Below are 20,083 nucleotides of genomic sequence, written 5' to 3'. Positions count from 1 at the left end.
GAAAGAGACGGGAGAAGTAGGCGGGAGCGCTCGGCCCGGGCAGAGGGGCCGCCGCCGCCCCGGGGTGGGCCTGCGGGCGTGGCAGGGGGGAAGAGCCGCGTCCCTTCTGTACCCAGCCTAGCGGTAGAATGACCATGCCGAGTCCTGCCCTCTGCTAAGAGGCTATGTTCTTCTACGTTACTGCTTTTCGTGTGCCTTCTGTTTTGATACTTCATGTTGTTTGGTCAAGGGGGGACAGTAAAGTTTTTCGGCCCACAGCAACTTCTCCAATAACCTGGTTCCAGCGACTTCAGTACAAACACAGGTGTATTCTATCTCACTTAAAACTACCTCCCCCACACCAAAGCAGTCTTTCACTTCCACTCGTCCAGTAACGCTAGAGTTGAAAAGGAAATCAATTAAGGAATACACCTCTGTAACTGAGCATTCCCTTCTTCCACTTAACTGTGACACAGAAACAGAAACATGCAAGACCGAGAACTAGACAAAGTATGTGGGATAGAAGGTAAAAAACCCCCACTGTTACAGGAGTACCTATTTAAGAAAAGCCGCCTTATCTAGAAACACTGAGAATTCTCACCCGAAATCAGCCTACTACATATGACATGCAATCAGTGACAGATGTAGCAACACTAAATCTTTAACCAGATATAAAGAAAATGTCATAATACGTTTTGCACCAGCACAGCACACCTGGTGAACTGCATTGGGTGATATGTGAAGACAGTTTTGGGGATATGCATTTTCATATCATAAAATGATATGAAAAACATCATTAACTTACATTCTAGTTCTCTGCTAGAACCCCAACACCAGTTTAGAATATTGTTGAAATCCCCAGAAGAATCTCACCTTACCTTTGAAAAACGATTCCTTTTGCAGCTAGTGAGGAGGACACAAACTTTGGAAAAGTTCCCAACTGTTCCATATATAGCCTTTTGCTGCAAATGCAATGAGCTACTAGCTTTTGGCATGACAGGCAAAAAACACAACAGTTTTGTCTAATACTGTTTTAGGCCTGCATAAAATGAACTGTCATTGGTTGCCCCTCCCATCCTCTATTCTCCTTAAAGAAATTCTTTATGCTCATGATTGAAGATTACACAGGCAAGAAGAGTACTCTGCTGTGCTCTAAAGTTACTCCCAAAAGCAAAAGAAGTCATGAGCAGAACAGTTCCTTGGTTTCTTCATCAATGCAAAGTCCAACATTCTTTAAGCGTAGCAAAGAAAAATACATTTTGAAATATATGGATAACACAGAACCATAATTGCAGAAAGAGATACTTTTTTTTCTTCCTTGATGTGACTGTCTGTACAGATTGTCCTACAGGCGATTCCCAGACACTGAGAGTTCTATAAAAGATAGAACAGTTTGGCAGAGTTTTGCCAAAAAAGCTCTAGTCTATTTGCCTTGTGAAGGAAATCCATTTGTGAATATGTGAAGAAACCCTCAGGTGGCTATTCCAGAGCTCTCAGGACTGAAGATATTCTGAAAGTAGTCACAGAAGCTATATAGGCCCGCGGATCAAACCACAGTTTGATCAGAAGTCTCTAAGTTGGTCAACTGGTGGTAGAGTCAGAGATTCATTTAGAAGCAGCCAGTTCTCTTTTTTCAGGCAAAGCCAGATACAGTCTTAGAAAAAGTCTGAAGGGCTTAGCAAAGGAAAGGGTGCCTAGACCCATGCAGAAAGATGCTCTCCTATTGAGGCTTGAAGTTTCCTCATTCTTCCACCTTTTTTTGCCACTAGCAAAACTGTCTTTTATGCCACCATTATGGGAAAACAAACGTGTCTAACAGTCGAAGTCCCAGAGGAAGTGTGAAAATGCAGAGACGCTGGATCTAGGTGAAGTGTTCACATACTCTGGGGACATTATGTTCTGCCTCCATGGAAGTGGTAGTATCTCCAATAACACCAGTCTTAACAGATTCAAGAACCAATTCTTTAGTCCAAAGAGATGCAATGAATACTTCAGTCTCTCATCTGAACATCTTCCACTTCTTTAAGTTAGAATGCTGGCATGCAGTAGTCCACAAAGATCAGGAACCCGGAGATCACAATCTCCTTCAGAGATCATAAATTCCCAGGCTTTTAGAGGAGGGAAGCATGCCTGACATTCCCTGCAAAATCTGTTGTATCTTTTCTGTGACCATACATGGATGCAGGGGGAAGAAAAGAAAGAAAAGAAGTAGCTTCACAATTGATGTTCCACACTGTTCATTAATCCTGGCAGTTGAGTCAGCATAAGTGGACAGGTTCCTGTCACGATGAAAACAATGTGGGGTTTCTCCCTGTATGTTCACATAAAGCATTGCCACTGTGTTGTCTCTCATCACCTGTCATACATTGCTCTGGGTCAGAGGCAGAACTGATCACAAACTAAGCAAATTGCTTTGAGCTCAAAACTGTTCTGGTAAGATCAAACTCATTTCTTGACTACCACTAAACCAAAACGTTGCCTTAGGTGTTCTCACCCTCCAAGGACAGAAACAGGTATCCTCTTGTCTTTATAGGTAGGTAAAGACAGAAGCAGAACACCTCTGCAAGCTTGGTGGCAATTCTTCTGCTCACTTAATGCTGACAAAATGTCACAGGGGAACATCACCAATATGAACACTTTTAGGTATTTGCTTGGAAAAGGATGAACTCTGGCCTTCAGCTGCCAGCTAGGTACGTAAGGGAGTGCTGTATTGACCTACCCAGCATTTAAATTACTTACAATGCTATCACAAATCGCATGCGATGTGACCAAGTATGGTTTTGCACACTTCAGAAATGTCTTCAAAAACCCTGTCTTTGGTGATGGTGAAAGGGTGTTTAACTATCCTGAGCCCCAGTTAAATGAAGGTATAAGAAGGGTATAGACCTGTTGCCCATAATCTGATAAAGAACAGAACCCTAAATAAGCTTGTTGTGTCAGCTTGATTCCTTAAGAACTTCACTGTAATCAGAAGGCAGATGGTGAAGGCTTTTGTTGCAATTGACAGCTCTAATGAAAAACAACATACTGGAAATATCTGTATTAACTGTAATTATTATTAACTGTAATAAGTATCTGTAATAACTGTAGTAAGCATCCCAGGCATGTCCTGTGGACTGGATGTGTGGAGATACCCATACAGAGGGCTGAAAGGCACAAAGCAGTCTCATGGATCTAAGGTAAATTTACTGAAACTAAATACCGCACTCTCACCTTGCACATACATTAAAAGCTACACTGAAAGCTACTGCAAGTTAAATAAGAATTTGTAACAAAAACCCTCTCAGCATAAAGAGGCAGATATGAAGCGGCAAGCAGCTTTTTGTGGTCAATAAATAGAAGGAGGAAAGCGAGAAAGAAGGCTGGCTTCTCCCTTCCCTTTTCTGTTCTATGTAGGGAGGAAAGCCAAAACTGTAGGCCAAGGATCCATCTCCCATGAAATATTTATACATATCAAAGGGAGTTTGTAAACTTATTAAATTCAAAGACAACAAAGAAATACTTAGCATTCCAGCTGGGCTGAGTAACCTGTGCTCATCAAGCAAGGAAACGACATTCCTAATAATACAGATTTTGATTTAAATTCTGTCAAAAGAAAGCATTCTGCAAGAGTAATGGAATGGGGGAGAAAACTCAGATACAGCTCTACAAAATGTGTGCTACTAAAATTATATAAAGCTGGTTTGCGTCCACGTGACCTTAGAAAGAGAACTTTCCAGGTATATACTAAAATTGAACACTTGGCTAAACAGAGATAAGAGTAAGAGCACTGTGATTTGGTTAGTAGTATCTAAGCAGAAAACAAATTCTGTGGGTACAGAACTTTGTAATCCAAAAATAAATGGTGAGGTATGACTGGCATCATTACAACTTGGTAATAAAATACTACTAAAATATCAGCCTTGCACATTCAAAGCAACAACAACAAAAAAATCATTCCTCTTGCTGTTTTCACTCTCTCATGGTAAGTTTATAGTAATTGCAGATACGAGTCTGACAGTCACAAACATGTTCAAAGGGTTTGACGTATACTTAAGTCACCATTAAGAGTCTGACTACAATATTTGCAGACATATGCAAGTTAGCTTTAATCTGGCTGACATGGGTAGCCATGGCAGAACAGCAACATTCATACACTGTCACTTAAATGCTGTGCTATACTTCTGAGAACCCTGGACTTTGAAGACCTAGTATACAGAATTACAGTTTCTTCTCAAAAAATGTATGGAGTTTATATAGATACACCATTTTGGTATAACATCCTCTAAAGCACAGAAACCAAACATCCAATTTCCATTAATGCTAAAGCAGTAGAACTCCATTTTCTTTGATGGAAACAATATTTGGGTTGCACGTTTAGTTTACTTTTCAGTTTTATTGTTGCTGGCATTATGGGATAATAAAACAGGTCTATGGTTCAATAATAGCATGTATTTACCATTGATCAAAATTACTCTAAAATATTTTTGTTAAATCATTAAGTGATATGAAAAATTATATTTCTAATAGGCACACATAAAATAATGGCAGTGCTGTAACTGAAGGAGAAATAGTTTAAAATCAGAAGCCTCTATATAATAGTAAATTCTTACTACAAAAATGTGTTGACATTAATCATTGCAAACCATTTGAGAACATTTTATATATTCCAATTCACAAACTTGGATTTATTATGAAGTATATTACAGTCATAAAATAAATAGTTGACAATTTATGAACCCTATATTTTTCACTTTTTCTAAGTTTGCCTTTTTTCTTTTCATAATGTATAATCTTTTTATAATATACATACTTTTACATATATATTCTGAACTTAAATATTATATATACATGGTAATGGTGCTGGTTTTACCTCCACCCCAAAAAAAACCAACAGAAAGTCTGGGGACAAAAAAATTAGTAATTACTCAGGAATTATGCATATGCTTAAAAGAGAAGAAAGAGTCTGGGGGACATTTAAATTAGAAATAGGGCTAAAATCACTGATGTTCAGATATAGAGAACGTTCATTTTACTAGTTTAGTTCCAGATTCTCTTACCTTGCTTTATACCCTTGTTCAAGGCATAGTTTTTTTATCTTGGCTATGTATCTTTGGCCCTCAAAATGCAGAGTTTTAGAGAGAGAGAGATATGCTTGCTTCCCCTTGTAGGATGCTACTGAACAAGCCTCCAGGTTGCTTTTTCTCAGCAGGGCTTCTTTATAGTGAAGCATTTTGCTTTCCCACAGTACTGCCACAGTAACAGCAACCATACTATGCAGACTGTATCCCACAGAGCCCTGTAATTCCCATTTTATAAATGCAGCAATTACACAGACGTTAAATAATTTGAACAAGAGGAGATTCATTACGAGCTTGTATAAAGACTAGCAGTAAGTACAGGCCTTGCTTGTGATTCTTAAGAAGTTTTTGGACAATATCTTGAAAACATAAGCATTTAAATGTAAACATGTAAATATCATTACCTACCATAAATATTTCATGGTCTCTAAGACATTCTGCTGTTGGTATCAACAGGCAAAAAGGTCTCTGTCGCAGTGCAATCTGCCAACAGTTTTTAAAAAAAGTCAGCGAGTAACGTAGTAACAGCTACTTCAGTCACTTACTGCCTTATAATTATAGACATTAGCTGCATAAATCAATCAAGTATTCTTGCCCAGATCCCCAGCCTCTTTGGGGGTTTCTCATCAGCCTCACAGCCCCACTCAAGTCCTTTCCTTCTCTCCTACCACCTTTCATGCTTCTGTCTTCCTATGGCACAAAGCTATTTATAAAGAGAAACCAACACATATTGTAGCCCTCTACAATGCATATTATTCTACCTAATTTCAGTTCTACCACTGCCATACATTCTGAACCTGCAATGAGTTACAGAGATTCCAGAAGGGACATTAGGTGAGTTATGGATGGAAAGGCTTTATCCTTCTGGACCTTTTTCTAAGAATTCTGGATAAACAACTTTGGCAGATGAAACTCTAATAATGTCTCTCTCCTATACAGTAAATAAGCAGAAAATTCTCTTCTATGAGACTCCACAGAAGAGTGTCAGACTATAGTGGGGGCATTTTGTTTGTTTGGGGTTTTGTTTTGGGAGGATGGTCGGGGGTTTTTAACACTTTGATTAAAAGATTCATAGAAGTACAATGTGACATCTATGACTTTGTAGAAATATCTGAAGTTTCCAAACTTCAGTTTGGTTCTCAAAGATCTGTAAGAGAAAGCTTGTAGGAGATAACTACATTTAAACAGTAAATAAATTCTACAAGACAATCTACAGTCCAAGTCATCTGTAGGAAGTTCATGAAGGGTGCAAGAACTTGTTGCAGTTAAATTAGCAGTTAAAGGAATGATGTACCAAAGTCTAACAAACTCCCAAGCCTACCATTTTCATTCTAATTGTATGAAGAGCTAGTGACAGATTACTGAATAAAAGAAGGCTCTAGGTTAAACTTCCTAATGAACCCCCAGCACACACTCAATTTCTTCTGATGTTTTGTCTAGTAACTCATGCTTCTTCTGGTCACATAAATCCAGCCCAGATAACATACTTCCAGATTTTGATGGAAAAGAGCTGTTTTGTAGAGAATGACCAAAACACAGAATTTATATAATTTAGTAGACAAAATGAGCTTAAATGAAAATCTGCTGAATCCTTAACTTTGGGAATTAATAGTTTCCTGTGGAACATTTGCTGTATGTACATTTCCTTGACTTAATTTGATGTTTTTTCCATCCGTCATACTTTTTCCTTCAGTCTATCCACATTTCTACGCCTCACTGACTGCAGGAAGTTCCTTAGAGGACCACAGACATCCTGAAGCTAACAAGATACATATATACATATATGACAAAACAAATTGTGGAATGAGGTATCTAATCCAGCTTCATTGGTGTATGGTAGATATATCACCTTTATAAACCAACTTTATCTCTACTCCATGTCTTTTGTCTTTAATATAATGAAGCATCCACTTTAAACTCCCACTTCAGAAAACATGGAAACCAGGGCAAACCTGTTAAAGACAAGTTATATACCACAATTTAAACTATATACAACAGAAATGCAACTTGGATTCCTTCTAATAAGTGTCATTTAGAAAAAAAAAAACCATATTAAATTATGACTGATCTCGAATATAAACGGTAAACACAACTTTCAGTGTTCTTATTACTGCTAATATCAGTCTGCAAGATCATTAGAGACTGGATATGAATGGACAGACAACATCAAGTTGCATCTTGCATACAAATGTAATGAGACATTTATGCTTATAGATCAATAGACATTTTTTCAGAAACTCTGTCTCGTAAAGTAAGTGAAGACACAGTCAATTATCCCTAGGAAGAAAAATTCCTCTAGTCATCTTTTAAGATTGCTACATGAGCAACAACCCTTAATGATACTTTGATGGTAGCTCTGTAGCACCTGGAAGAGTTTCTAATGAAAAACCTTTTTTTATTATTCTATTTGGACAAAGTAATTTAACATACAGTATCCAGAGAAAAAGATTTCCTTGAAGGCCTAGGAAAATCTTATTTAACTCTAGATGTTAAATGAAAGCTTAAAATAAATAAACCCCCCCCCACACACACAGCTGAAAAGGCAGGAAGGACATCCTTGAGGTATGAATACTTCAGAAGATTTAACCTGAACTAGAAATGAGGGGAAATAACTTTTTTTTTTTTTTTTAAACCATTCTTGAGCAATTGTAGCTAATGGTAACTAAAATTAGGGTTCCTGTGAGTTACTGCTTTCCCCCCTTATGTTTATACAGATCATCATCATTTTCACTGCTGAATGCTACACTGTTGGAAGCACATACACTGCAGGCCAGGACAGAACAGGGGTGGGGGAAGAGATCAAGCTGGTTTCCTCCTCCTGACCTGTGAGACTGGGACCCAGAAAAGGTTTCCTAATTAATTTGATTTTTAAAGTTGTTCTTATTATAAAATGTCACTCTCAATTAGCAGTATTTCTTGCCAGCCAATTACTTTTATTACTTGTTAACTCTGGAAACATCTATTCAACATGAACACATTTTTCTATCAAGTCAGTTGAGAAGTTTATTTCTCCTGTCATTACATCAGATTATTATTTTACAGTTACAGACAGATTGTTATCAGCCTTCAGAGGCTTTAAAAATAATACAATATGGTTCCTGGCACTCCCAAGCAGACTGAGAAATGCCACCCACACAATTAGCAACACATTTTTACACAGCAAGTAAGAAGATTTGTTCTACAGATGTTTTGGAGTTAATTCTGCAGTAAAATCTGGCACAGAACACAATTACTAATGCACTAAGGCGTGACACTTCTGTACTGAAGCTCACAGCAAATCTGCAATGCCTTCGCTGCTTACTGGTGAGAAATAGGATCACTTCAAATATCTCTTCTGACTTCGGACACTTCACTATTACATGACTGCAGTTGTACTTCACTAACAAAATGCTCTTAGCATTAACAAGGTCAGGCATTATAGAATATTGCAAATGTATACCCTGCTGATGAAAAGCCTAGACCTATAAGCGCACAGCGTTACTGATACAGTTGCACATGCTTCATACATCTCTATTTACAGAGCTGTGAAGAGGAGCAACATACCCGCTTCTAAATAACCCTCCTGGCATGTACAGAGGGTCTGGAAGTTGTTTGTGACAGATGAAGGTGATGCGACTTGCCAATTTTTTTTTTAATTTTTTTTTTTAATCAACTTGAATGGCTAAAGAGTCAGTACTATTATACCTACAGTCACAGTAAGCACCCCTGATTTATAAATACTTAGGGTTCCTAGAGGGAAAGTTTTGCTTTCCAACAGTGACCACACTGTTGGCTGACATTTGAGGAGCTGTCTGATTAGCAGAGTAAACTTTTTTGAAAAATACCAAGGCAAACCTTCCTAATCCATGGGATCCCAATGAACAGAGAATTCTTTCAGTACAAAATTTAGAACTTGTGGAAGAAAATAACTGCCTATGTGCAATGATAGCGAGCACCTGCAACAGTCAATTCTGGACATGGGCAATAATCTAGTAGTGAGGGTCATCTCAGCTTTCTTTAAGGGGGAATTACCCTTGCATTATCATTATTACTGAGAGACATGGGATTTGTTCATTTACCAGATTAACCAACAGTAGTGAAAGAATACCTGTCTGTATTCCTGACTTCTGCTGAACTGCAAGCTGTTAATATATTTTTCACATCTATGCAAAGGCACAACAATACTGTTCCAAAAAACATAGAACCAGTTAGAAAACTTGGGACATCTCAATTGGTTTGAAAAGAAATAAACTACTACTTTTAATAACTAAAAGCTTTTACAAAGTCATAAGAATTAAAAGTGGGAGATACATTCTGCTCTGTTTGCAGGAGCCTTTGAAATAGCAAACAAAACATTGTCTTTCAAAGGTGGTGATGATGTCAAATACTTTACTAAAAGGTAAAAACTTAAAAAAAAACTAAAAGGTTTCTTCTGGATTACTGTATTCAGCCTGAGAATGCTATCTAAGAGCAGAAGCTGCAGAGACTCAAAAACATGTAAAGACATGGAAGGACTTCTGGGTGAGGAGACACTATGATATGTGTAGTTAGCAAGAAAACAAGAAAAGTTGTGGGCTTCTATTACTATCCTCACAGAAATCCAAAGGAACATGCCATTAAAATGAACTGCAGTGATTGAAATTACAATATTTCCCCTTCCCTTTCAATGCATTAATTGCCACCGGAAGTCAAAAATCACAACACATCTGAAACCAAAAGATTAAAACAAAGACTGGACAGCCAGACAGCTCTGGAATTCTGAAAACTGCCTAATGACATTAGGTACCCAATTCTCACCATACATAGAAAGAAAATTATTAAGGAATATTTTCATTTATTGGCTCATAAGAGAAGTTAGTTTACTCATCCATAAAAGAAAAACACTATGAACTGTTAAAAGACTAGTTATGGTTATTCCTGACAAGAAAAGATTTCCTACTCCTATCTCACCAGCACACCAAAGTTAAGTGTCTAATAACAGGTGCTCCCTTCTCTATGATACAACTTTGAATAAAGACTTAAGCTTTCATCACTAAGAATTCTTTAAAGGTCTCCATCAGCCTTTAGTCATAAAAGCCAGAAATTTTCATTAATCTTTAGTTGTTAAGATTAATATACTCAGTTCACATATTCAATTGTAGCAAATGGAACATGACTCTGAACAGTTTATAACTACCATCTTAATTTTTTAAACTCTTAATCAGCTAAACACAATCCTGCTAAAATTCCTACATCGTTATTTGAATTTGCCACAAATTCCTGAACATGGCTGTAAGACTAACTTAATGGTCCAAAGACTGCTTCAGGCTTGAAGCAGAAATTATACATTGGTCACACTGAATTAGCAGTTGTCATAGGGATGTTGGAGGCCATTATTCCCTGTGTGCACATGAAACTCCTACTAACATTAATGGGGTTACCAAGCACATTAAGAGGAAAGCTGGGCCCATTATGTGAACATTGTTGCAAAAGATTAACTGATTTCTCATGCTAGATGGATGGAATGGAAGTTTTCAACACCAATTCATTGAAGAATATAAGAGCACACGCTGCTATTAAATGAATGCATGGCACAGAAAAGGATTGAAAGCCTGCCTTTGGAAACAAGGGGCTACAAAGATCAATACCATACCCTAGGAATCCTCTCCTTCAGAGTCTGGACAAACTACAGGTCTGGGAATGAGGCTACATGGACTTCATCCAGGTTTCTGCCATGGATGCATGCATGATTAACCACGCACACAAGTTAATCTCTTCAGGGAACATTAGTGCCATCTAATACGGGAGCCATCTAATACAGGTGTCCAAATTAGAAGCCTGCATTCCTCATATAGTCAACAAAGCCTTCAGAGGGCTCACAAACCTAACTCTACCACTCTCCATTGAATATTAAAGAAGCCCAGACAGCTGCTGCTTAAATATAAATGGTTACATTTCCACTAGCAGTAAAATACAGACTATTTTTTCCTTCTACTAGAGGAAAAAAACACTGAGGAAGTATCAAATGAAAAACCATAAAATACCTTTCTCATTTGAGTAATATCACACCAGCACAGTACATACAGATGTCAAGGCTACCCAGGGTCACCCTTCCTGATGAATAAAACTGAAAACGAAAGAACAGCTCCCTGAAAAAATATTACCTGCAGCGATATCTCACCACCAGATTTTGTAGCAAAAAGTTAAAGGTCATAAGATTGAGAAGTCTGAAGGACTGAATGTCAGAAGACATACATACATCCTCTCCCTTCGTGGAGCATCTGCCACATACATCCATGTGCACATTTAAGAGGCAGAATGTGACCATTTGAAAGCACTGCAGTCACATGGCAGGCAGAAGAACGAAGAAGTACAGTACATTGTTTGTGATACAAGTAGGTCAGTGGAGCATGGAAGGGGATAGTATTTCTTAAAGAGCCTTCTGAGGAACAGGATAGAAAACCTGTCCTGTGCAGGTTTGTGACAACTCTAGTGACTGAGAATTTCTAACTTGTGTGCATTCAACAGCGATGAAATATTGCAGTCCCATGTCACATGAACAGTGACTTTTACAGTAACTATAAAAATGAGATGATGGAAAAAAACCCATATTTTAAAAAAAAATTTCCTCATTAAATAAGTTTGGCTTATTGTGTCACAAGGGAGAAAAAAAGAAAACAAAACAAAGCAAAACAATCTCCACCCTGGTCAAGCTTCTGTGTGAGCTTTAACTTTTTTGATGCTTTGTTTTCCCTTCCCTCTAGCTAAGACTAGAAAAGTGATACCACCTCTGATTTTGCTTTGACAATTGTTTGGTTACCCTTCTGGATTACTATTGCCTAATAGCAGAGTAGAAATTTTGCTAAAGAATGATAAGAGGTGCTATATTGACTAGATAAGATTTAATTTTCACTATCAGTCATAAAAGCTCTTTTTCCCATCCAAGTGGGCAATCCTATTTGGATCACCAAATGCTTGAACTGCCTCTGTTAATCTTGAGGAACACACCGTTAGTGTATATCATGAATAAGCAGACATTGAAAAGATATGTGAAAAGAATGGACCATCATTTGTTATGCTACTCTTAAGGCAGTCAATCTCATCATGCATGATGCATTTTGCATATGTATTAATTTAATAGGACTATAATCCACATTTTGATACAGCATTTAGGTATCTGGAAAGGGGCAATAATAGTACTTTTCATGATATTGCTGTAAAATAAAGATTGGAGGGCATTTCAAAATGTGCGTAAGAGAAGGAAAGTGCTCTAATAACAGAATTGTTTTCTTTGGTTAAGAGCTTTTTCATTTAAATGCATACAATAAAAAGTAAGAGCATGTAAATAGCTGATAAGAGGCAAAAAAAAGTTTATGTAATGATACAGGGTTTTTGACTCATGAAGAACTTCTATCCATATGAACTTGGAGAGAAAATCCCTGAGTTTAAATATGCAATATTTTTCAGGAGGTTTCCATTTTCCTGTTGCTTCTTGAAAAGAGTTCTAAGCCACTGGCACCAGGGGAAAAATTTCCATCTCCACGGAGGGATAAACAATTTCTTTACCAAGCATACCAATCAGAAATTCATCTCCTACTGCAATAGCAGACTTGCTCTTCTCTTCTTGCTCATCAGTTAGAGAACAAACAATAGTAACCTAAGAAGCACAAAATTAGGTGTACATAGAGCTGGTTTTGCAACTGATAGCTCAAGGACCAGGAACATTGCAGAGCACTACACATTTCAAGACCAGTTGATAAAGGTCATATGTTTCTTCCTTTACACACACCCCCCTCCAAAAGGCAATGAAAGGTAGCAACTCAAAATCGCAAAAGGAGTATTTCTCTAATTCAGATAAGAGATGCTGTAAAACCACTGTTCAGTGTTAATCAGTCCCTAAATCAGTCTTTATCTTCATTATTTAGTTTTAATAGTTCATCTAGTCCGATATAATAATGAATTGGCTAATAAGGACCTAACCAAGTTTATAATCCTACTACAATAGGGCTAATTAACACACATGAGGCTATCAGAAAAAAATCCGATTCCTAAATACAATGGTTTAGGCATTAAAAGAGAGGATTTAAGCCTGGGATTCAAAATCTGAGGATCTTCAAGCAAATTATTCTTCATGTTTTCAGATTTTACTATACCTCAGCTCAAAAGCTAAGAGTGGATTATCAAAGGTTGTCAATTAACCAGACTGAAAAAGCAAAACACATTCAACCCAAACTAGCTACTAAGGCTACATAATCTTATCTGTTCAACATCAGTGCCAGCTTGATGAATCTCTGTAGACAACCGTTAAGTCATAATTGTGACCATTAGCTCTTTGATTTAAACCAATGAGTTATGTTTGAAGCAAGATAAGACCATACAGTAACTACAGACTCAATAAAAATAGATCACGTTTTCAATATTTAACTCCTTATTAGTGACACACAGAAGAGACCAGGTATTACTTGATAAACAATTTCTCTATGTTGAACCAACTGACTACGTACAGATATTTTCCTGATTGTCTTTTTTATTCAAGGCAAGCTACAAATCCAAGAACCAGAGAAAGCTTTACCATTAAATCTAGTTATAAAAAATGCAGGTTGTTGAAAGGTTACATTTTGTCCAGTATGTTGATTAAGCATCCAGTAATTTGTGATCAAGAAACTATTAATGTCAAAGTTGTTCTTGGAAAAACAAACCAAAAAAACTCAACCCAATTGTCAAAGCAGCCAAAAGGAACAAATAGCTACTATTGTTTTTATCCAAACCTTGATGCTCTAAGCTTAGCGACAGTGAAGTATTTCTTTTCAAGTTTAGCTTTCTTTGGATATGGCTGGATTTAGTTAAATTGTGCATATCTAATGAGAAAACATTTTCAAAGTGAGGACACTGTTCCTGTTCATCTAACCTGCTGTCCTATACCACATCCAGCTGCTATCTAGAACAGGAATACTTGTACCTTCGGCAGGATACGGAACTAAAGAACAGTGGGACTTTTTTTTCTGGTTCCTTCCATCTTTTTCCTCTTCACAATTTGACCAAAAACAATGGATCAATTTAGCTTACTTTCTGAATTAGAAATAAAGTGTCTCTCTGGTAATTTGTTTTGCTTCGTTGTTCCCTTTTATCATCACATTGAACTGAATACCCTGACAACCAAGTATTATCCCTAAAAAGAACCTGGAGAGAAGTTTATTACCTCGCTGCTGCCCAGAAAGGCGGTGGCATGAGAACTAGCATTTGGCAATGCACAACTTGATGTTTTGTGTGCTTTAGCTTGTCTTTTTGTCCAGTTATAGGTTATTGGAAGGGTCACTGTCCTAACCCAGAAAATCATCACTCCCCTGCTGCTCCCAGACATTTAAAAAAAATTACAAACAAACAACTTGCAGTTAATATACAGGTATTTAGTTACTGACAGCTCCTTGATTACAATTCTATGCTTTACCAAACAACACCTTCCCCTTTGACTCAGCACAAGGCTATTACTCACCCCAGGAGAGGAAAGGAAGAATTTAAGGATAGAAATAGCAAGCAGGAAGTTCTTTATACCAAAGGAGGCAAAACTGTTTTTCAAAAGACACTGACCCACATCTTAAAACACAAAAGGGCAGGATGCTTTCTAATGCCAGTCTTTACTGTAGGGTTTACCCAAGGCTGAAAAATTAATTACTCATCTATCCAGTTCTCTGCCTGGGTTCAGAAACTGGGCAGTAAGTGGGAAAATCCTTAGGCTTTATTGCTTTTCTTACATGTCTCAGTTCTTAATCCCTTCTCCTCAATCAGGAATAGGGTATATGCTGAATAAAAGCAATCCCAGAGTACATTTGAGCTAAAGATTCTACAGCATTGACCACATTCCCTGTATCGGGCTGGTTTCCCACACTGTCCAAAACAACCAAATTCAGCAGAACTCAACCCCTATGAACTCAGACTATGAAAAGAAGGCAACTTTTACCAACAGAATTTACTGGAAGTAAATGGGAGAAAAATCCACCTTTGGCTGACATTACAGAAGACCTAATTAAATACTTGATTTTTTTTTTTTCCCCCCCTTCTATCCAGGCAAAGAACTGAGTTAGGTCCCATCAGAGGTTTGCTGATAGAATGTTTAATGATAACACCATAGAACCAATTTATTCTGCTCTTATACATAGTGCACTCTTTACTAAGAGCACTAGAGGGTCTGTGAATTCAAGATAAGATATTATCCTCTAAAGTCTCTGAAGAAATGACTTTTCAACAGTTACTCACTTATGGAGCTGATTTTGGGTTTGTTGGGTTTTTTTGGGTTTTTTTAATTTGAAGGGAGCACAGGGTACACTGTAGGGCTTGAATCTACCCCAGGACATTTAGCTATGAGTCATCATAATAAGTTTGCTACACTGTTACTTCTGAGCAAACAAGCACTCCCTCGCAGATGGGTAGATGACACACATCAGTCCAGGATTTAATGACAGGAGGAAAAGCTCACATGCAGCAGTTTAAGTGTTTGCCATGTATGGGACTTTGCAAACATTCAGTAGGCTAGATGCTTCTTGCAGCCACTGCTCTCAAAGCCATGGGCCTTACTTGCACGTACACACTTGATAGGTAGATGTGGCTGGCACAGCCCAGGCTCCAGCTCCAATCAGGCTGCTCCAGCAGTCTGAAAATCTGGACAAACATACCAAGTCTTCACATTTCACTACTCCAATTTCTGGGAGAAACACAGGATGTATTCAGGGTGTCAAAAGTCAGAAAGACAAAGGGAGAAGCAGAGAGACAGCAACAGATCCAAGTTTTTCCTCCTCCTGCAGCAGTTCAGCTTAAGCAATATTCATCTCTCTGCTGATGGTGGAAAAGATATTTAAAAAGTCATTTTATAAAATGTGGCATTCAAGATGGATTGCTGTCAGACACAAGGTAGGACCTTAAAGACACAAGTGGCAATTATATGTGTGACTATGTGACAGACAATGACACATGGGTAGGTCTGATCCTGAATGTGAATCAAGCCAAAAAGCCTCCCTTGACTTCTACAACACAGGATTAAACTCTCAAATGAATGGGCTTCTTGTATGAATTTAGACATCTTTAATTATTACAGAAAAAAACACTTCACCCCTCTACAGGTTTTCATGAATATGCTTCTCACATCATTCAAGTTTTTTGAATGTGTGAGACATCTCCAGACTTACATTACTCGAATATATGACACTTCCACGTAAAGTAATTGGACATGCATTCTTTTTGGTGATTTCAGTCTGTCAACATCTGTTTAGACTGACTTCATTTAAAATAAAGCAAGTCTTCTGGCAAATACATTCTTGCCATCAGCTAGAGTTCTTTCATATAACTGCAGCCAAAACTTGAACTTGCAAGCCTGAAAATTTTGTACTTAAACCAACACATACACACATGGAGAACAGACAGTGACAGCATAGCCTGTTTTGTGTGTGTGTGGTTGTTCCTCCTTCCCCCACCCCCCCACTCCATTATCATGCAGGGATGTTACTTTCTGACATACATATGCAGCAGTGCACAGCTGTGATCAGCTCTGCCCCTGGACACGCATTCTGGACAACAGTTGTGAGAAATGAAAGGTTCCCAGTGACAAAAGGGAAAAGATAACTCCAGAGCTCTACACCAATTCATTAGAAAATTGCTTCCCTATGATGCTGAATTCTGCAGTTGAATATCCTCAAAATTAGTTTCAGTAGCAGCAGTCTTCTTTTTTTGGCCGTATTAAATTCTATAAGCCAAAATAAAACAAGACTAAGCCAGCCTGCTCTGTCAACTAAGCCATCTACAGTGGACACAGTGCTCTATTTCATGCAGCCTGATTGCTTGCATCACCTCCAGACTATTCTGGAAGTAAGCCAAAAGTAATTTTTGTTGCTCACTCCATTATTTTCTTCAGTCCACAATAAAATATGAAGATGAGATTTGTTTTCACCTCTTCTAAATAGAGAGGACTTACTATCAACAAATATTAAACATTTCACATTACAAATACGTTGTTTTGCCCATTTCCTCACATGTACCAACACTTTTACCTACCACTACAGCAGCCTGCTGGATACCTGCCAACTCGATGCAAAGCACACTACAAACCTGAGCTCTGCCATGAGGAACGGCATTTAGCTCATGCTCACTAAGGTGGCTGCAGTTCTGAGCCCATTACAGGGCAGGTGGGCTAAGGTTATGCTTCTGTTTTGTTGGACTGAGACTGCAGCTTCCACTTTCACACATCCAGGTTTCTAGAGTGACTCCATGAAAGATAAATCAAAGATGTTTAAAAGGTTTCACCCTGGACCCTAAAATTCTATTGCCTTACAGATACTATCACACAAATCCCATAACACATACAGCACAACACTAACAACGCTGCACATCTATTCCAAACATACCACTGTCATGTACACAGACCTGGAGATGTAGGTCACAGCTGTCTGCAGGGACACAATTCTTTTCTGAGATCATCCTTCTGCTACAGTTAGCATACAAAAGAATAGAATGAAATCAACTTGCTCTATAGTTTGCCTTTCCTGCACTTGGCTTTTCTGGTTCTAGGATTGCTAACGTTACTCCTCCAAGAATTACTAGCACATTGTTCATAGCCTGAATAGCATGGCACAGGAGAAACAACCAAACACACTTTACACATTATTCTGGTAGATGGGTCAGAGGCACTCTTGCCTTGCTTTTAAACAAAGCAAAATAAAGCAGGGGGGCTTACAACTAGTTTTTAATCACAATGTATCTTTCATATCAAGTGGGAACCCTGCAGGAAAACTCACAACAGCCCATGAGATGCAGTCATTATACATGACTACTTTCAACAAGTTTTATTTCTGAACCAGAATCCTTTCTTTCCCTGCACTGACTTTAAGGCTTTCTTGTAAGGAAAGAAAAAAAAAAAAACAACACACCTATAAAATTATAATGTTCTCTAATTCTCACAGAAATCTATAGAAAGTGTTCCACTGGCCTTAGGGACTGAGATACTTGACCCACAATAACAGGGTCTTTTCTTACTTTGCTCCAGAGTGTCTCAAATGGCCGAATTAAACATATGCAGTAAGTGTCATAAGGTCTGTCTCTAACTGTTGCACCTCAGAGAGGAAAAAAGCATGAACATCAAATTCTACAAAAAATATGCAAGCAATCTGTTCCATCGAGCTGATGCACTGGACAGAAACATTCTATATTTCATTGCTTTGATGCTGACAATTAAGTGCAAACTGCCTCTCATTAAAAAAGAAATTTCTTAAAACTACTAAGGTTAAGAACAGCAGAATATAAAAAAAAAAAGTTTTTTGATCCATTTTTCCTATATTTTGATGTTTATAGCAGTAGCAATGACAATACCATTCGTGTATATTTAACAGGTTTAGAATAGCTATTTCCCTAAATAAGAGAAATTTATTTGGCTTGGGTGAACCATCTCAGTTAAAATGACAGCCCTTAACCCTTCCAACTCAAACACTCCTTTGAGTTGACTCATATTGATTCTCCATCCTCCTCCTGCCTCTAAAAAAGCATTAAAAAACCCCTCACACTAATTTACAAATGTTGTAATACCAAAGGTGAATGTGCACTTTCCTCCTATTTGTTTTTCCAATGGATTTAAAATTGTGTGCTGGTGATAGCCGAAAAATATGTATTTAACCATATTAATTTTAGCCCGTGGTAAGTTAAAGAAGATGCCTCTAGGCACCTCAGGTCTCCACTATGGCATAACAGCCATTCAGTAATGCAAAACCGATGGTAGAGTAAAATCTCCCTTCAATATTTTTACACAAGTTCTTGATTTGAGTTTTCTTAAGGAGAGGAGACATATCTTACCAGAATAAGTGGCCCACAGCTTCAGGTAAGCATTGGCCCTTCTAACAGCAGTTTCACAACAACCATCTTTGCTAAAACATATGATCCTCTGTGACACTAAAATTAAAACCTAACTGGACATAAGCATAGATAACTGCTTCTACCATTCTTAATCCATTTTACACATGCCAACTCACAGATAATGTTCTAGAAATCACAGAAAAAATTTAGGTTGGAAGGAAGGTCGCTAGTCCAGCTTGCTGATCAAAGCAGGTTTAATTATAAAGTTACCATAACATATCTTTATTTTATAATAAAGTTAGCAGAGACTTTAAGGCAACTAAAGCATGTGCGTACACCCACACTTTTTATTTCTTGTGCAAAACCATGAAGTGAGATGTTTTCATTAGTAATAATTCCTATGGAAGTTTAGAAGGTAACTTCAGGGGTGGGGAAAGGGCTTATATATTTCTCCCTTCCTTCCAATCCAAAACATTCCCTGATGATAGCTGTGGGTTCTGACTTGAAGCCATCTCAGTCTCCAGTCAATACTAAGAGTTGAAATTATGCTCATGGATGCACCATTGACTTAAGGCATTTTGGCCTTGGTTGCGTCAGATGATACACCTTGGTTTTCTTGGCTGAAAATGCTAGAAACCAGCCTAGCCAAAAGCCCTAAATGCTTGATTTTATCTTTATTCTTTGCCTCCTGACAAAATGTTGCAGAGAAGTAATAGAATAGAAAATTACTAAAAGGTCTTCAAGTTGTTTCTTTGAAACCAGCTGGCAATGAGAACCTTACAAATGAAATGATACTCACCTTCAGGAATGCTATGATCAAGAGAGAATCAAAACCAGGTATTATTTACAAAAGGAGGAGTAGTTTATGATAGGCGTCCAAAGGAATGTCCTCTCGAAGAGTCTTAACGAGTATATTCTTTGGGAGGGGAAATACAGCTACAAGCTTTCCCTATCCTGATAATAAATGCAGTATTAAAACATCAGAAGTTTTTCCAAAACTACATCTAAGATTTATTTAAAATAGTAAAGCTTAATTGACCAGACTTAGGTCTCTACAATTTAATGATACTGAGAAGAACAGAAAATTGGGATGACTGTACCAGATGACCGAGAAGGTCAAAACGTACTATTTCACTATCAGTTTTCATTCATATTATGTAACTCATCTGAAATTCTATTCTCAAAGCAAAAACACTACAATGGTGTGTCATGAAGTGTTCCTCCTCCTCCTGCTCTCTGGCAGTTACTAAAAGAGC

The 20,083-nt window shown here is 37.8% G+C and overlaps 1 protein-coding gene across 7 annotated transcripts in view; it reads right to left on the bottom strand.

The window, feature by feature from the left end:
• Window positions 1–20,083, bottom strand: part of OTUD7A (OTU deubiquitinase 7A) — a 212,341-nt gene that overhangs the window by 152,106 nt on the left and 40,152 nt on the right. The gene's annotated exons all lie outside the window — the stretch shown is intronic.

This window comes from Strix aluco, chromosome 12 (genome assembly GCF_031877795.1).
Source record: "Strix aluco isolate bStrAlu1 chromosome 12, bStrAlu1.hap1, whole genome shotgun sequence".
Classification (NCBI taxonomy): domain Eukaryota; kingdom Metazoa; phylum Chordata; class Aves; order Strigiformes; family Strigidae; genus Strix; species Strix aluco.
This window is presented reverse-complemented; position numbering and strand designations above follow the sequence as displayed.